This window comes from Lissotriton helveticus, chromosome 12 (assembly GCF_964261635.1).
Source record: "Lissotriton helveticus chromosome 12, aLisHel1.1, whole genome shotgun sequence".
Taxonomy (NCBI): Eukaryota; Metazoa; Chordata; class Amphibia; order Caudata; family Salamandridae; genus Lissotriton; species Lissotriton helveticus.
In genome coordinates this window covers 515,359,461-515,377,282 of record NC_136073.1, presented here as the reverse complement: position 1 = coordinate 515,377,282, position 17,822 = coordinate 515,359,461, and positions in this window count along the sequence as shown.

Below are 17,822 nucleotides of genomic sequence, written 5' to 3'. Positions count from 1 at the left end.
TCCTTGGAGGAGGAACTCTCTTCAGTACCTCAATTAGTTCTGTTAAACATAATAAAAGCTTTGTCTTATTGTGTTGTAGGGAAAACTAATAACCCTTATCTCTCTAGGGCGGGGGCATTAGCCCTCTTACCTTAAGGTTCACATCTTTTCCTATTGTTCTTCATAATGACATTCATACTCTGGAAAATCATAAAGAAAGGATAAATGAATAAAAGCCTGTCTATCTAGAAGCATGTGTGCAGTGTGTTACTTAGAAGCTGGCTTTTTCCTTACTTTAAAAATGAGAATGCTGTTTTTTCTGTATGGGACTTCAATAATTTGAACACTTGGAGCTTGGACCTTGGGGTGCCTAAAAAAGAAAAAAGGCACTACTTTGTGGTATCTATTTCTGTGATACATTCGTAGTCTGCCAAATTGCCATGGACAAACATTTGCTGTTCCTACCTTAGTTGCCACGTAATTGTAGTCACTTTATTGTTTGAAGCGGGCTCGTCTGGTTTCAATCTGGAAAGTAAACGGGAGCATTGTCATGTTTCTTGACAAGTTGGTGTGGGGATCGTGTGCCAATGAATTCAAATTTTAAATGGACGATTATAGAAGGGCAATGCTCGGGTGGCGGTCTTATATTTAATAGCTTTCCTTTGCATCGCATGGTGAACTGGTAGATTTTATTTAAAGCGGACAATTTTGCAGTGCATATCTCGAACTGCGGTATTATATTAATAACCTGACCAAAGTTAAATCATACATCAAGGATACAACTGATTTCATTAATAAACTCGAATTGCTGAAATTTGACGAACAGAATGACCTTTTGGTTAGTATGGACGTAACATCTCTCTATACCCAGATCCCCCAAGAGGAGGGTCTGGCAGTTTTAGAATTATGCTTAGACAAACGACAAAGACCAATGAAAATACCCACGAGTTTCATTTTGGAGTTAGCTCGTATGGCCTTAAAAAGAAACTACTTCAAGTTTAAAGATGATTTCTACTACCAGAAAAAGGGAGTGGCGATGGGGTGCCCCTTTGCCCCAGAACTAGCTGTGCTGTTTATGTCCCAATATGAAGAGAAATTTGTCTACCAAAATAACCCTTTCCATCAATATATCGGATGTTGGGTCCGATATATTGATGATGTCTTCCTGATATGGAAAGGCTCTGAAGGCCAGCTACACAGATTTCATGAATGGATGAATAACCAAGCAGAGGACATAAAATTTAGCATCAATTTCTCAAAAGAAAAGTTGCCATTTTTGGATGTTGAAATATATCCCTCAGAAGGAAGTCTAAAAACAACACTCTATAAGAAGAAAACAGATAGGAACAAATCACTCCATTACACCAGCAACCATCCGCGCAGTTTAAAAGACAACCTACCGGTGGGCCAATTTTTGAGAACTAGGCGCAATTGCTCATTTAAAGATGATTTTTCTTTCATGCCAGCAAATTGAAAGACAACCTACTTGCCAGAGGTTACCCCAAAAAAATGTTGAAAAGGGCAATAAAGAGAGCTTGGTGGACCCCCCGAGAGGTACTATTAGAACCAAAACAAAAGAAACCCATGGATCGGATTGTGTGCGTTTCAACATACTGCCCAACATCAAACTGGCTCAAAAAACAGATAAAAAACAACTGGCATCTAGTTCAAGAGTTGGATGAAAAATTGAATGAAACCCCTCTTTTTGCCTTCAAAAGAGATAAGAGTGTTGCGAACCAAGTTATACGAGCTGCCCTTCCAAAAGAGCAGATACCAACAATACGTGATTTCGTCAATTTGCCCCCAATAAAAGGCCATCACAAATGTGGCACCTGCCTCTGTTGCAATTCGACAATAGAAGGAGATTTGTTCGGCCATAAAGGGGTCTTCTGGAAGCATGAAAGCTTCACGAATTGTTAATCAAATAATGTCATCTATGCAATCCTGTGCCCATGTATAAAAATCTTCATTGGAAAAATGAGCCAGGAGGTAAGATATCGAATATCTCAACATAAATCAAGGATCAGAAAAAATGTACATACGGCTCCCCTTGTAAATCACTGGCACATGCATACTCATAAAGAACAAGAACTACAGTGGACTATAATTTCGAAGGTGGAACAGGACGCCAGAGGAGGAGACCTGGAAGCGAAACTGTCAAAACAAGAAGCAATGCTCATCATCAAATTCAACACGACCATTGACGGACTTAACGAGCCCTTCCTTTTTTCTTCAATTTTTCTCACAACGTATGTATGAGTTTGACTGAGGTTTTATGAGTGAATGCTTGACTGAATGTGAACCATAAGTGAGTGTAAATACTGTCAAGAAGGATTCTTTTCCTTTTTTCTCTCCTGTGTATTGAATGTCTAAATCTTTTGATAATGAAGGAAAGTTGCAGTTTAAATAATGTTGTGTGACTTTGTATTGGAAATAAATAGATTAACTCAATAAGTAATTGGTTTGAGGAACTAGTTTTATTTCTGTTCTTCATTTCTTGGTTCAAAAAGAGCCATTTATGTTAAATGGTGTAACTCTGTTCAGTAGTTTTTTAAATAGTAATGGACAAAGAAATATATATATCTATATATATGTCTGGGCGGAGCCTAACCACACATCTCATCCTGAGATCTGATTGGCTATTAGCACTACATGCGAGAAGTGTTGGCAGCCATCTTGGGACCAATATACATGATAGCACCTCATTAAAAAGCATTGCAGTTAATATAAAGGTTTAAGACTTTAGTTACATTATAGATCATTTGTTGATTGTACCATGCTCATTTTAGGAATTGTGGTGTGTTCTAAGGTGATTTTACCATGTAAAAAAGCTTTCTATTGGGATATCATAAATAATGTTTGAGAGAAAACTATTTTTTCATGCTTCTCCCAGAGGTTTGGAAGGTGATCTGTAAGCTAAACTGATAGCATATTTTCTGTAAATTCACATTATCTTTTTCAGTCATGTGAGAATGAAGTCTGACATTCTCAGTAAAACATGTACATCCAACAAGGACAGAGACTGTCAGTTGATTCATTGGTGTTCTACTGCAGCTTCACAGAGTGTTCTAAACAACAACTAGAGCGCTAACAGTCCAACTTATGACAAACGTATTGCACGCCCAAAGCCATCTTGAGTGGACTAAAGTGGTAACTCTTAAAACATTTAGTTTAAAAAGGAACAAAATGAGGGGGCCCATATTGCCATAGAAAGTATGATTAGTGCTGAAGAAAGAAAAATTAGGGCACATTTTGAGTGACTTCTCAAATCCTCTTCTATTTCATTAACAAATTCTGACATGCAGACAGAAACATGCACTTTCAATACCAGCAGCAGACTTCCCTGATGAGCGGTAGCTTTACTACAGTGGTCTAATAAGCAACTAGAGTGCTAACATTCCGAATTTATGGCAAATGTGTGACACATCTGAATGCCTTCTTGATGGAATCAAAGTAAAAAACTTGAAGTATTTTCAACTGAGGAGACTGTAGTAAAAGAGGAAATTAGGAAACTTCATAACAAATAAGTCTCAAAAGATGGCCACCAGAGACAAAAGAGCCCAAATGTAGTACAAATATCATCCCGATGTAGCCCACGTATAGCTCAATGACAGAATGTCCCAGAGTGTTCTTAAGAACAACCAGAGCGCTTACTGTCTTACTTATGACAAAAGTATGGTGCACCTGAAGCCATCTTGATTGGAATAAACTGGTAACACTTAAAACATTTTATTTGCCAACGAACAAAATGAGGGGGTGCATTTTGCCATAGAAATTATGATTAGTACTGCAGAAAGAAAAATTAGGGCACATTTCGACTTCTCAAATCCTCTTCTATTTCATTAAAAAATTCTGACATGCAGACTGAAACATGCACTTTGAAGACCAGCAGCAGACTTCCCTGGTGAGCAGTAGCTTTTTCTACAGTTATCTAACAAGCAACTAGCCTGCTAACATTCCGAATTTATGGCAAATGTGTGACACATCTAAATGCCTTCTTGATGGAACCAAAGTAAAAAAGTATTTCCTACTGAGGAGTCTGCCGTAAATGAGGAAATTAGGAAACTTCATTTAAAATAAGTCTCCCAAGATGGCCACCAGAGACAAAAGAGCCCAAATGTAGCACAACTATCTTCCAGATGTAGCCCATGTATAGCTCAATAACAGAATGTCCCAGAGTGTTCTTAAGAACAACTAGAGCTCTTACTGTCTTACTTATGACAAAAGTATGGGGCACCTGAAGCCATCTTGATTGGAATAAACTGGTAACACGTAAAACATTTAATTAAAAAATTAACACAATGAGGGGGTTCATTTTGCCATAGAAATTATGATTAGTGTTGAAGAAAGAAAAATTAGGGCACATTTTGAGTGACTTCTCAAACCCTCTTCTGTTTCATTAAAAAATTCTGACATGCAGACTGAAACATGCATTTTTATTACAAGCAGCAGACTTCCGTGGTGAGCAGTAGCTTTACTACAATGATCTAATGAGCAACTAGAGTGCTAACATTCAGAATTTAAGGCAAATGTGTGACATATCTGAATACCTTCTTGGTGAAATCAAAGTACAAAACTGAAAACATTTCCTACTGAGGAGACTGCAGTAAATGAGGTAATTAGGAGGGTGCAGAGGCAACAATTTGACCACACTAGGCAGGCAGGAAGGGCAGTGGCAGCACAACAGACTATGGAGGGCAGTGGAAAGGGGGGCAGGGGCAACAAACCAACAACACAGGACTGGCAAGAGAGGCTGTGGCAATATAATAGACCATTGTGGGCAGAAGGAAGAGTCAGTGGTAGTACAACCATACAAGCCAACAGACCTGATTCAGCCAGGAACGTCCAATGTTTTTAAGCCCAAATGGGCTTCATTTGATCTTTCTCCTGTCTACAATCTCCTCTTTTTCAATGTAAGTCAAATGGGAAAATCAATACCCCAGTTTATTTTTCGAAATCTCCCTCTTACCAAGTTCAAAATGTTAGCAAGTATGGTACATTGGATCGTGGAAGGCAGGAGGAATTGGGGTAGGGACATGGACTCGGATAACAGAGGACAGGAGGGACATGGAGAGGTGCATCAAACTGACCCTACAGGGCAGGCATCAGGGTTTGCAGCAGCAAAATACACCACAGGGCATTCAAGACGGGAGTGCAGCACAACAATCCATAGAAAGCAATAGAGAGGGGACAGGATCATGCACATGGACAACAGCGAACAGATGGGAAAGAGGCATTGGTAGCTAGCTGACCATAATGGACAGACAGGAGAGAAAGCTGCAGCATAACGGACCATAAAGGCCAGGAGGGACGGATCAGGGGCATTACAATGGAACAGCTAAGCCAGGAGGGAGGGAATGGGAGTCTGCACATGGAAACAGAGGGCTGGGGGCAAGGGGGCAGGGAAGGGTCATCAAGATGACCATGGAGGTCAGGGAGGATGGGCACTAGAAGCAAGAAACACCATGGAGAGCAACAGCGAGACTATAATGGCATTCACACAGACCATGGAGGGAAGGTGGGGGGGGACCAGGGGGAGCTAGCTGACCACACAGGGAAGAAGGGTTGGGCCGTGGCAGCACAGAAGACCATGAATGGCAGCACAATGGCTATGATGGGCAAGAGGGAGGGTGTAGGGCATGCACATAGGACCACAGAGGATAGAAGGGAGGGTCAAGACCTGGGCACAGACAAGAGAGTTCAGGGGAAGGGACCTCACAACAGACCACACGGGGCAGGCAGGAGGAGCAGTTGCTGCACAACAGACCAGGGAGGGCAGAACGGTGTTGCAGTAAAATGGACCGTGGGGGATAGGAGGAAGGGGATAGGGGCATGGAATGTGGACAGGCAGGGTGGAGGTGGCAGGGACAGGTTACAGTCATCTGACAATGCTAGGCAGGCGGGAGGGGAGTGGCAGCTCAACAGAACACTCAGAGTAGATAGGAGTGGCAGGTCCATGGAACATAGTGGGCAAAAAGGATGGAGCAGGGGCATGCACACAGTCATCGGAGGGTAGAGGGAAGGAGAATAGGGGCAGCAAGCTAAGCACAGAGGCTAAGCAGGAGGTCAATGATGGGGCATATAATTGGGCAATGGTGGGCAGGAGGAGTGCACTGGTACATCATGCTAAATGGAGGGCAGTGGCAGCACATCAGAACATGCATGGCAGGAGGGAGGAGGCTAGTCCATGGATTCAGACTACAGAGGATTGGGAGGAGGTGGATGGGGCAGCAAGCTAACTGTTCAGAGAAGGCCGGAAGGCCAGTGGCAGAACAACGACCACCCAGGGCTGTAATAAGGGAGCAGGGACATGGACTTGGACAATGTATGGCTAGGAGGAGGGAAGGCAGGAGCAGCAAGCTTGGATGGGGGCAGCACAATGCCAGGCGCTGCTTCCAACTCCCCACCATCCATTGTGATATGCATCTTACTTAACATTAAAAAAACCTAGAAATTTTCTGAAAAGAACTACGATTACAGGGACGGTATAGTTAGACTAAGTTTTCACTCATACACAACCAGTGAAATTCAGCAGTAATTGTTACCTGAGCTAACTATAACTTACGCACCCCGCAATGTACTGCTAATGACCTCACACATTACATCATTCATGACATGGTCAGTTACATCACTCATGACATCTCAAATGAGCTGTGAATGGAATGGAACTATAATCGCTAGAACTTTATTTAGGGATAGTGTGTGTTTATTAACACCCCTTTATTTCTTTTATTTTGTGTAAGAACCATTATAATAAGCAACATGCCCAGATTAATATGGCCGATAGCTTTTCACTTTAAAGTAATGTGTAGTCCGTTGTTTATGTTGATGTTTGCATTCCTAAGTATGCTTATTATGAATAGTCACGTTGACGAACATACAGGTAAGTCGGCCACAGGGCAAGATATGCTGAAATGACATTGTGTGCATATTAACACGTGTTTTCTTTTCCTTATTGTATCAATTCTTGAATGTTCACATCGTGACCAGGCCAATATGGCCACCTGCTTTTTGGATTAAAGTAATATATAATCCTTTGTCAATGTAGGCAACTTTAGGCATTTGCACATTTAAATAAGGATGCAACAATGACGTCTTGTATTGTTATCAAGGTTTGGACGAGCCGAAAAGCGTTGATCACTTCCTTTGCAGATTAAATACTTCCAAACTACAACCTGAGTGCTGATTCCTTCCTTGTATTAGTGAGAGGCGATTAAATACATATATATAAAATTCACTGATAACAACACAAGTTTCAGGGACATCATAATTATAAATTAGCATTTAAAAAAACCTCAGAAATTCACTGAAAAAACTACAGGGTTCATGGACATCATAGTTAGTTGGACATTTCACTCGTACAAAACAAGATTAATTCAGCCGTTATAGTTAGCTGTGCTAACTATAACTCGCGCCACAGCAATGCACTGCTGATGATGTCACATATTATTTGACATGGTCAGGTACATCTTAGATGACATCACTGATGACATCTCAAATGACATCACTGAAGACAACATCCACGTGATCATCTGATGCACCTCCTCAAACCCTAAAATACAGACTACAATTCTCGAAACCATAGACACACCAATACTAGTACAGCTACAATATTCTGTGCACTATGAATGCAGACCTCTAACTGGACATTTTACTCATACAAAACAATAAAAATTCCTTAGTTGAGATGTGATCAGTGATGTCCTCAGTGATGTCACTGACCATGTCATGAATGATGTAATATGTGACATAATCGGCAGTGCATTGCGGGTGCGTTAGTTATAGTTAGCAGAACTAACTATAACAGAGGAATTTCTATGGTTTTGTACGAGTAAAATGTCCAGCTAACTATAACACCTCTGAAACCTATGTTTTTTTCTGTGAATTTCTAAGGTTTTTTAAATGCTAATTTCTAACTATAACGTCTCTCAAACCTATGGTTTTTCAGTGAATATATATATAAATATCCACATTTATATGTGTATATGTGTGTTTATAGAAGTATATAATTATATACAGTATTAAATATTGGTGGAATATATCTAATTTACATCGTATTAAAATAACAGACTGAACTATTTCACATTTACTATTTTAAACTGTAATTTTTTTCTGATATTTTTTACCTACCATTATAAGTACAGGATCATAATATTGTGCTAAACGATATTTTTGACACAATATTTCTGTGAACTATTTTGTTTAACACAATATTATGGCAGTAATCCCAACATTGATACATAGTCTTTAGAATTAGTCACCAATACATAACAACCTGAAAGGAGGGCCAAAACCGCAGCACATGAATGAAAATAACAGTTCCATGGGAGCTCCAGGGGGCAGAAATCTTGAATACGCTCTGGAGTCACAGCTGAAAAGCATGGCCTAAGCAGGGTGTCCTGAAATCCTCAAAGCCAACATTCGAGATGACTCTGGAATACCAGAAGTGGGAATCTCTAGTTGGCCCAACACCCAGAAGTGGGAAAGACAGATGGCTAAATCAAGCCTGAGAACTCCAAAGAGAAGCCACTAGAACCACTTACTCCTGAAAGTATCCTATTGTGAAGAGCATAAGAGAAATCATCATAAAGACATTGAATCACTGTCGAGAGCAGAGCAACCATGCAACATCTCCTCCATTACCTGGAAGGTAAGGAGCACCTTGGAAAGCCTTAATATGAAGCTATGTAATAACATATATGTGTAGAGTACAACAGGAAACATCACTATAAGGAGACAAGACTTGGTAGTTTCAGAATTATGCCTGTGAGGCCGAGTTAGAAGGTTCTGCCAGAGTGAGAAATGTTGTGCACATAATGTTCTTGCAGAATGTGGTCTGAAAGGCGTTGGTTCAGCATTCAAAGTGGTGCAGAGATTTGGAACTGAGTGGTTAAAAGTATCAGCTCTCAGAGGGCAGAATCTAAACTGTTGTCCTGTCTATGTGTGACCCCTTAAAGAAAGAACCTTGCGAGGTCAGAAATTCTCTCGAGAAGAGGATCAAATTCTTGAGATCTAGAAGGACAACATCAGCAGTAGCGTGGGAGACAGTTATCTTGGCAGAGCACTTAGAGGGTCTAGTCAAGTTTTTTTGTAAGTCTTTATAGAGGAAAGTCATATGAGCTAAGATAAGTCTGATTGGACAGAAGAAAGGGTTCTCCCACATCCCAGGAGAGTTATCTTAAAGAAGTGTAATGTGATGCGGATCATTAAAAGCACACTCCATAACAAAATAAGTTATTGTGACCACCAAAGTGTTGAGAATCCAAGAGCCACCAGGGAAGTTCAGGGTCAGGATTTCCTCCTAGAATAGGACTTTAGATTTGCCTAAATGACCTCATGAATCAAACCTGCCAGGAATCCTGTAGAGGAAAGGAGTCAGGTCTGTATGTCCCTGATGAATTGGGCATGATGGACTAGTGCGGAAATGGGAGAGCGCAAAGTTGCAAATATCTTTTCTAAGTATCATTTGATGGGAATCTCGATTTGGGATTTGGGATTTGTGACCTGAGGGGGGGAGAATTGTAGAGCATTCAGCATTTCTACATTTGTTTCAGGAAGAGGAACTGTCAATCGCAATACAAAAGGATCAGACAAGCATTTAAGGGTCTTGAGGAGGAGATGGGCTACACCCGCATTAAATATAGAGTCTAGTCAGGAAAAGGAGGGGAGCAGCCTTTGGCACTCGCAGCAAGGGAAATCATACTTAAAATTACTCTTGTGTCGAGGATACATTGCATAGTATTCACTTCTTTCGGCTTACATGTGGTTATGTGTATATGTTAATGGGCTTCACTCAATTTCAGTATTCAAATTATGTTTATTGTATAGTTATGCATGGCTTCCATAGGAAACCTCTATCATTTACAGCTGGTTCGAAATCTGGTAAGTCACTTCTATGGCATAGCAACATTTGTTGCTATGCCATAAAGATCTTTGAGGGCAGGCCGATAGGGCATTCTAAGAACCTGTCAGTGACTCGCTGCTTATTTTGCTTTGACTGTAATCAGAAAGCACAACTGCAAGAAGGGGAAAGAAGGGAGGATGGTGGTAGGGGTTGGTTAAGGATGACAAGTATGGTACGTTTTCACGTTTGTGTCAGGGAGGAAAGGCCATGTTGTGTATGGCTCCATTTTACTCCTCTGCCCCTGCATAGCAGTTGAAAACAGACACAGATGACTTTGGAGGTCATAAATAACATACAATTATTGATGGGATAAAAATCATTGCGTCGATAATATTCCTCTTCGGGGTTGTGACTGATATCATTGTTTAGTTGAACTTTTCTCTCATTGTCTATCTCATATCATTCAGAACCACTTGGTGAAAACATACCCTTAATTCACTGTTACCGATCTATAATTCTATACGTTAAATAAAACCATTATAACATTATGAGAGTACACATTTGTTAAACTCAAATATAAAAAAGCAATGTGAAGGTTGAAAGCTGCATTTGGAAAAAAGGTACTCCGAACGTGCTTTGCCTTGTGAAGAAAAGATAAAAACAAGTTAAGCAAAACTCTGTGTGCCGGATCGGTGCCCCCTCAGTGTAATTGTTGAGATTTAAACAGTGAAGACCTAACTTGTCAAAAGCCTTGCCTCTAATGGTCTTAGAGCTGCTATAAATTTATTTGGAGCGTCCTTCAGGAATTTCACAAAGGTTGCTAAAACCCATTCCTCTTTACAAATGAAGCATTTTCAGTAGCCTTTGAACCTGTTCTTGACTTAATCTGAGGAAAAATTACTTTTAGTAAATTTTTTATTCATTGCACAGTACTGGACAAAAACAAAAGAAAATTATACATTTTGGTGGAAACAGTATTACACAGTATCCAATTGTCAGATGTACCCTTATTTCTCCAGCCTCGCCAGGCCTCAATGAAGACAAACAAAAACAATCAGTCAATCAATCAGGGATTTGTGAAGCACACTACTCACCCAAGAGGGTCTCAAGGTGCTGTGGGGGAGGGGGCAGTGCAGCTCTGACTTACCCAAAGATCCAGGTCTTGAGGCTCTCCTGAAGGTATACTGAACAAATCTTATTTGCAGCTAATCCATTTTATTTGTTTTTCTGACTGCAAATGCAAGGCAGGTTTGGTTGCCGGGTTCAGAATTCAAGTCACCAACCAGGCTGGACACTTTCCTGCTTTTAATGGTATGAAAATCCTGTACATTGGATCTTAGTTTTAGCACTTTTTTATTACTTCCTTTTGAGAGAATTGTATGATTGACCCAGGTTCCAAATCTCCTTCAATTCTAATTGAGACAGTTGTATTTGTTCTTATATGAATGTTGCTCTTCCTCTATAATGGCTTTTACAGAGCCAGGGTGAGCAATACCATCCCTATAAAATCTCTTTTAATAAAGGCTTTACTAGACCATTGCTGTTTTATGAGGCACAACTCACCAATAAATTCACCAGTCAGGATTGATAATATGCGAGAAGCAAGCTCACCTTTCGTTTTAGGTAGGAAAATGGTGCCAATGCCTGCCTCCATCATAGAGTCATATTTGTAACAAGGTGCCCTATGAATTAGTTTACCCTGGAGTGTCCATCTGCCTATTTTCTTAACGTTTTCCCCCAAAAATCATGATATTCATTAAACAAATGTCCACAGTTAGAAAGTTGGAGTCAGAGTAACATTTCAGACCATTTAGTAGGTGTTGTTTGCCAACACACAGCTTATCCAACATACTGTGCCAGTCGCATACTGGAGGATTTCTCTCTAGTCTTGGTGGGCACAATCTGGCATTTGTAACAGTGGAACCCATGTTGTCGACATACATATTGTATGATATTGGGTTACTGGTTGAGGGAATGGAAACTCTATTGAAGAAGGAACTTCAGAGTGAACTGACATGCAAACCACATATTAATCTGTGCCTAGTCCTTTGGTAGCTTAACACAGAGCGGTCAGGCTTAACTTAGAGACAATGTGCAAAGTATTGGTGCAGCACATCAAACAGAAAGTATGGAAAAGACTACACATGAAAATTACCTCACCCACTTAGATAAATAGAGCAGAATGTAATAAATAAATCACAACTACAATGACAAAAATCACACCAGTAGGACTGGAGATATTACATTTTAAAGATGTAACTGAAAATATTGCCAAAAGGCCCAAAGCCAAAACGTGGTTATCTCTTCATGCAAGACCAGAAGAAAGTCACAAGTAAAGGCAATCCCAATGGAGCGTTGGTCAGATACAGGGATCAGGTCACTCCAGCTGAAAATTAATCTTCTCAGTGCAGTGCAAAAACCTCAGTTTCCGGTGAAGGGGGCCACGAGGAGCAGGGTAGCATTGCAGAAAGTCATCGATGTCGCACAAAGAGTAGGGCTGGCATTGTGGGCACGCATCCACTCTAGCTTTAAAGATCCATTGTCATTGTGTACCGCTGGTGGTGCTTCGTGGTGGTGCTCCTGGAAAGTGGTCAATGCCTCAGCGTGAAGCATCAGGATGATGGAACTTTGCGTTGGCGGGCTGTGCGAGTGACAGTATTTTGGCTCCAAAGTCGCAGTCACAAAGAGCCCAAAATCTTAAATTCAGCTTCTCCGAGGCCACATCAAGAGTCCAGGACCTGAAAGTCCCGACTTAATGGTCAGGAGTTTGTTCCAGCTTCATCTGGGTGCTGGTTCAGGTGGTTGCGAGCCTGTGGCTCTGAATAGGAGGCCACAGACTAGCCATTGGAGTCACTCTGGGAGTACTGGGTTCAGGTGCAGGTCCAGTCACTCTGACTCAGGAGGAGGGCAGCAGAGCAGCAGTCCAGTAAGGCAGCAGTATAGCAAGCATTAGTCCAGCAGGGCAGCAGTACAGCCGAGTGGCAGACCTTTCAGCAGTACATCAATCCTTCTTCCTGGCAGTCTCCGCATTCCAGAGTGTACTTAAGAGCTCGTTTCTGAGGTCCAATGTTTATACCAGGTGCCTCCTTTGAAGTGGGAGAAGATTCTAGAAGCTTCCCTTTGAAGTGCACAGGGTTCCTGCCTCTCTTGCCCAGGCTCCACTCATACTGCAGGGCAGCCCTTTGTGTGTCAGCAGGACACAGCCTATTCAAGTGTAAGTAGGGCTGTGCCCAGCTCCGCCCTCCCATCCTGCCAGTGAGAGTCCATCATGGTACACCTAAGATCTCTATTGTGTGCGGCTGTCGAGGAGGAATACACAAAGTTCAACTATCAGCTACACACAGTCATGTGACATAGAGGCAATCTGCAGCACAAAATGGCTAAGGTAGTAAAATGCTCACTTTCTAAAAGGAACTTAGAAAAGGGGTTCGGCCAAGACAGTTAGAAAGGGCCTCACAAATTTCAGCAAAAACAATTAACTAACCATCTTTTTTGAATTGCCGTTAACAATTTTAACAGACTAAGGCCATTAAATTAATCTTACGTTCTTAAGTATTGTTTTAATTTTCACTTTCATCTTTTGAAATGAGGATCATTTACTTTTTTGGTCAGACCTTGGGATAAACCACACATATCCCATGAATCAACATACAAAAAAATGTACATATCAAACAGAAAATATAACACTGTTATACACAAAAGTACATAAATCACACACATTATTGAGCCAGTCATTATTTCTGAAATGGACAGCAACATAAAGACTGTTTTTTATGTACAAATTCAATGTGAAATGTTTGTTGCTGCTCAACCAAAGTGAGGGAAAGAAAGTTGTTAAACCTAGTAGGGGTAGACACTTGTACTATTTCCTACATAGGACCAATTTAATTAAATGCATGTTCCCCTTGGTGTGTACTGCTGACACATTTAGAGTCCCATTATGGTTGTAAGGATTCTCTTCAGGGCTTAGACTGGTAACAATATATAATGAAAAAATGAGGGAATGTTCAAAAATTTCTCCTGCACCCTCAACAAGTCTATTGACATTTGTATGACTTTAGCTCTGGTACCTGGTTCTGTATACGCTTTCTTTCATATAGGCATAAACTCAATGAATTCAACAGGGGTCCAAGTTGCTCCGTCTGAAATGCAGAGAATGCTTTGGTGAGTATATACTTAAATTAAACAACATGAGGCAGCTGCACTAATGTTAGTCAGTCAGTCAAATAACTTTATTTCGTCGATGCAGTATTGGCATAAAATGTATTCTACAAACACATATGCATCAATAGTTAAAAACAGCCATTAAAATTTAGACTAACATGTAATAAAACATAATTTGTGAGAAAGAGATAAAATGTAGTTTAAAAAGTCATGAGCTAAAAAACAATAATTCATACATACACACACAAATATTATACAGACCAACATCTTGAATTGCATTTTAAGTATCAGAGTAACAATTTAATATCCTTTTACTTAAAACAGATAAAAAAAAGAGGCCTCGGAAAAACATGTAAAGGGATCAGATAGTGACTGAAGATGATATAAGGCTACACAACATTGTTTGTAGTTAATTTTCTGGATAAGGGAGACAATGACTCTTTTTCTTTCATTAATATAGAATTTGCAGAAAAATACAAAGTGTAGATCATTCTGAGTGGATCGCTTGTCACAAGGACAAGGTGGAAGCGCAGTGATCACGTCGGTTTTGGGTGGGTGGCCTAACATTAGGGGAATATAATTTAAACAAAATCCTATTAAAATATATCTATATTGAAGATTCGTGACAAACGATAGATAAGAGGATTTTGTGTCAGTTATGCTAGGATCAGCGTGATATATTATGACTGTATGGACTTTAAAGTTAGAGTCATACTTCCTTGCATGTAAATAGGCCAATAAGCGAGTTTTCAGTTCCTTCTTAGATATTGACAGGCAGGACTTCGGATCCTCGTAAAGATTATGTAAACCAACAGCCTGAAGGTTAGATGCGATATATCTTAGCAATCTTATTTTACTTACACCATCTCATTTCAGTGCGTCATTTATAATATCGCTAGTCAGTGAGAGGGTTTCTTTATGCCAAACTAAATGCCACATCAGAATCGGTGCAAAACGTATCTTATCAGTAATATAAGGAACTCTCAGCTCCATGTGACAATTATAATTACAGTATGATTGGGGAAGAGAAGCCAAGTTTTTCAAAAAGCCAACCTCTATGTGCCGGAGTATAGATGTATCAAAAATGCCCCAAACAGCTGTGCCATAAGAGGCTGCAGATAATGTTTTCACCTCATAAACCTTTTCTATCACTTCAATTGGCTTGGCCCCTAGTTTCTTCACAAATTTAAAAAGGGCCTCAATATTTTTTTCCATCAGTAATCCTCTGTTAGAGACCATATTTCTCCAGTTATTATCTCTATCAAACATGATCCCTAGGTATTTAAAATAAGCTACAACATCTAGCTTAATCCCTTCAATCTACACTTGAGGCTATTTCTGCGGGTTTGGAACTGCCACAAGGACCAAGTACTTGGTGTAATTAATTTTCATTTCCAAATTGTTCATAAATGTTACATACTCCTCTATGAGTCGTCTCAGCACATTGCTTGTACATGCGAGGATCACCACGTTGTCAGCATAGAGGAGTATTGGGACAGGAAGAGAATTAATATAGGGGAACATCTGTGGTAGACCCTAGCAATGCAGAATCTATGGCATTAGTATATAAGGCAAATAAAAAGGGCACGAGCAGGCACCCTTGCCTCATGCCCCTAGTGATTCTAAAGTATCTCGTGGATTCTCCTCCATTGCCAAATCGAACACAAGCCGTGGCTTCAGCATACATATATATTGGATTAAATTAATTATCTGAAACTCAATTTCCATTGCCTCGATGATCTCCCACAGCTCAGATTGTGCCACGCAGTCAAAGGCTGCCAACAGATCCATGAAGGCAAGGTATTAGTGGCCGTTCTTAGCCGTAGTGTAGTTGGCTATTATTAAGTTTAAATTAAACACAGATCCACTGTTCTCTTGCCTTTTCTAAAGCCATATTGACATGGAATTACTATATTCTTTCCCTAAGCCCATTCCTCAGGCCTGTTTAAAAGTAACCGGCCATTAGTTTGGCTGTTGAGTCTAATAAGAATATGGGCCTATAGTTTTTTGGGATTGCCTTATCCCTCTTTCCGTAGATAGGTACAATTACGGTCATCTTCCAAGAGGATGGCACACATGTTTGGATAATTTCATGGAAGATGTTTGTAAGAAGTGGCACCCAAAGGTCTTGATTATCTAGAAAGAAATCAATTGGGATACCATCGGGTCCAGGTGCCTTCAAACTTGTACACTGGTTAAGAGTGTGTCTTGTTTCTTCCAGAGTAAAGAGCACCCTGTCTCCTGAACTAGCTGATAACAAAGAGAGGGGTTGGACAGTTACCTCCTGTGTGTTACTAAACAGGCCTTCAAAATGTGTAACCCATGCCTCCTGATCCACATGGGTATCTGTTGTCATCATTTTTTCATCTCTCAAAAAAGGGGCATTGATTAATGACCACAAATCCTGAGAACTATTTATTACAGCAGCCCTTTGCAGTTTTTCCCACATCTCCTCCTTTAAAAACTTTAGCCTTGCTAGCCTTGCTTTTTATATAACTGCCACGAGGACTTCCCCAGATTCTGGTCTCTAGGTTTTGTCTTCAAGGCCATAGGAAGCTTTTTATGTGTTTTGGCACACTTGTCATCAAACCAAGTGGGACCTTTGCGATGCCCATTAGATATAGAACGTAGCAGGTTGTTTTTAATTTTCAATTAAATTTGCTCAAAAGCTGGAGGTATTTCATAATCTGTCATTGTGTCTAAACAGATCATTATCTCTGGTGCCCGTTTAGACACTATGGGGCATATAATGGGCTTGCTAATATGTGTTATAGAATTCCAATAGAAGCCCAGGTTAGATGTGCAGGACATGGATATGTAGTTATCATGGCATACCTACTGGAGAGACCCTAGACAATATAACATTTACCAGCAAGACTCATCCTCAACATCCCCAGATGGACACACATCACACCACACCTTAAAAGAACTGCACTGGCTCCCAATCCAGAAGAAGTGCCAGTTCAAGATGCTGACCCACGCACACAAAACCTTGCACAACACATGGTTAGACTCCATCAACAAACATATCACCTTCCACCAACGAACCAGACTTTTATGCTCCTCCTCCCTCTCCCTCACTGACTACCTTCACATCCGGGGAAGCAGCAATGGAAGAAGCTCAGTCTCTGTCCTAGCAGACAAGGCTTTGGATGACCTTCTCCTATGCCTCAGGACCACCTAATCGCTTCAGGAGTTCAGGAAAGGATTTAAGATCTGGCTGTTTGACTGAATAGTCTACCACCAAGCGACCTGCAACCTCAATTCCTCAACACTCTCACTGGTTATTTGTCATCCTATAGAAGTGACTATGATTTGTTGATTGATTTACCATAAGAGAGGATGTTTCAGTACAATTCCAAAGACATTAAACATGAACTAGTTTCGTGTTCACATACAGCTTATTAAATGTAATAGGGTAAGTCCAATGGTATCCTTTAGAATAGGTGGGCACTGAAGTAGTGAGAAACAAATTTATGAGTTTTTTACTACCATACCAGGACACGAAAGTACTTGTCTTACTTTTTAAATTCAGTGTGCCCTGACCTTTGGTCTATCCAGGGTCTACCCTAGGGGTAACTTATATGCATTAAAAAGGAAGATTTGGGCCTAGCAAGAGGTTTCTTTCACCAGAGTTTAATGGCAGTTTAAAACTGCATCTTACACACAAAAGAATGAGAGGTAAAGAATGCTAAATCCTTATCCTACCTTCATAAGTGCACACACATCAAAAGAGTTCCTCAATTATCTCAAATATTGTTGTTACTCCACACAAAGCGATATCTCTGGGAAAAGCAGGGCCATCACCCATATCGAAATGTGACATGCTTCTTCA